Source organism: Silene latifolia, chromosome 6 (genome assembly GCF_048544455.1).
Source record: "Silene latifolia isolate original U9 population chromosome 6, ASM4854445v1, whole genome shotgun sequence".
Lineage (NCBI taxonomy): Eukaryota > Viridiplantae > Streptophyta > Magnoliopsida > Caryophyllales > Caryophyllaceae > Silene > Silene latifolia.
This window is the reverse complement of record NC_133531.1, coordinates 1,509,355-1,511,746: the sequence shown is the minus strand read 5'-3', so window position 1 is coordinate 1,511,746 and position 2,392 is coordinate 1,509,355. Positions and strand designations below refer to the sequence as shown.

At 42.4% G+C, this 2,392-nt stretch overlaps 1 non-coding gene across 1 annotated transcript; it reads right to left on the bottom strand.

The window, feature by feature from the left end:
* Positions 1-1,846: 1,846 nt before the first annotated feature.
* On the bottom strand, positions 1,847-1,953 carry LOC141589288 (small nucleolar RNA R71). The gene has a single exon (XR_012520234.1). It is a non-coding gene; the product is annotated as a small nucleolar RNA R71 (small nucleolar RNA).
* Positions 1,954-2,392: the final 439 nt, after the last annotated feature.

Below are 2,392 nucleotides of genomic sequence, written 5' to 3'. Positions count from 1 at the left end.
TTGTTTACATTTTGTTCTTCTTTCATGTTTGTTGATTGTTTATGTTAAAATTGTTGTTGTTGTTTGTTTGTTGTTGTTATTTTCATCATTGTTCATCTTTTTATTGTTCATCTTTCCTTTGCTTCTCTTTCATTTGTTCATCCTTGGATAGTTGTCCTCAAAGACTTAATCTTTGAGTTGATTTGGTTAAAGATCGTGTCCTTGAGTTTAATCAACCTAGTTATTAGATTAAATCATCTTTCTTTACAACTATTGTTGGATTGTTGCATGTTTAGTAGTAAGATTCATCTTCTCACCATGTTCATGACCAAAGTTTCCGTCTTTAATGTTTATTTTGCAATTAGGACCATGATTAGTGAGTAGTCCTCCACTAGGGCTCGGTTTGACCCTACATGAGTAATTTCACTAATTGAATTTCATAAGGGCTAATTATTTGGGGAAATTGGTGAGGGTAGGTTAGAGGAATGACATGGTTTATGGGTTGACTTACGACCCTTGACCACCAACGAGAGTTGGTTAGGTTGTGATTTGGATACCCGAGATTTGATCCTATTGTTGACCTTGGTTGAGACCGAAAGGGAGAACCGGGGTAGGACACCTCTAATCTAGCGTTTGAAATCGACCCTCGAGAGAGGGAGTGGGATGACCCGGGAATTGATGGGGCTTAATGACCTTAGCAAATAACCGGACTACCTTGGGAAAATGCATGTTTTTGGGGTAGTTGGGTATTGAGTTAGGGATTCCGACCTTCGAACCCGAGAGGGAGGTTGGTGGGTAGTACTAGTGTCCTATTTCGAACCCGAGAGGGGGGTCTTAGGCGAATTAGAGTCGTCACCTCCTCACCTTACTACCCTTGTGATTAGCCTAGAGATTTGATTGTGTGGAATTACGAATTGTTTGGGAAGAACCGAGTCTTAGGTTTTTAATATATTTGATTTACAACCATTTATTCTATCTTGCTTTTTCTCCTATTACTTATTTAGTTTGTTTTACCTTGTTGTTAGTAGTTCTAGCATAACCTTCTCCCTTTATTGTTGACTTAGCTAAACCATAGAGTTAAAACGATTAGTAGTCTTCCTAGCTCCTTGTGGGATCGACCCTTAATAGTGTACAACGATAAAATCGTGCACTTGCGAGGTATAGCTTGATACCATCAAGTTTTTGGCGCCGTTCTTGGGGGAGTTCGCTAGATATTAATTGTTTTCGTTCTTGTTTAGACTAAGTCTTTTGTTACTAATCCCTCTCTTGAGTGTGTAGGATTTCTTGCATGGTTAGGAGAGCTCGAAGAGGTCAACCAATACGCCCGATTGACCACGAGATCGAAGCAACCGCGAGAAGACTAAATTCACTCCGTAGAAGAGGGCTTATAGAAACACCGATTCCTCAAGAAAATCCAGTAATTGAGAACCTTCGAGAAGAACCCCGCGTCTTTGAAACTTTCGAAAATCCTTTTGCAACACCGGAAACAGAAGTAACAATGGCCGCGGTACCTATGAGAGATAACTTGGCTCCGAAAAAGGTGGTGAATCCGAGTATTGTGAAGCCACCTATTCAAGCCAACAATTTTGATGTGAAAGCCACCTTGCTACAACTTGTCCAAGGGAACCAATTCGGAGGGGGAGCCACCGAAAACCCCAACGAGCATCTCAACGAGTTCTTGGATAGTTGTGACATGTTCAAGGCCAATGGAGTCACGGAAGATGTCGTACGCCTTAGGCTTTTCCCTTACTCTTTGAGGGGAAGTGCCAAGGAATGGCTTAAAAGTTGTGAACCCGACTCTCTTCGGACTTGGGACGATGTCTCTAAGGCTTTTCTCAACAAGTATTTCCCACCCCAACGAACCGCAAAAATCAAGAGTGAGCTCCAAGGGTTCACCCAACAAGAAGATGAGACCCTTTATGAAGCATGGGAGAGGTACAAGGGCCTCCAAAGGCTATGTCCTCAACACGGTATTGGGGATGATGAGCTCATCAACAATTTCTATGAAGGGTTAAACAATGAGATGAAGATGAACCTTGATTCCGGCTCGGGGAAGGGAGCTTTGGATAAGATAGACCACAAGACGGCGAAAGAGCTTATTGAAGAAATGGCTTCTCGTACCTTTCATTGGAACAATGATAGGCACAAGAGGAAAGGGAAGTCAACGGTCGAATCGGCAAACAATGTGGAAGTGAAAGAGATGATAGAAGAGCTTAAGCAACAAGTTGCTTTGATGAGCTCAAGCAAAACATCTAGCAATTCTTCTATGAGGAACCAAGTCTATAGTTGTGAGCTTTGTGGAGACCAAGGACACCCACCCAATGAGTGTCCTTTGGTGGTTGGAGATGGAAGTTGTATGGAGCAAGTGAACGGGATATGGGAGTCTAGTCCGGCCAAGCAAGCATTTAACAAC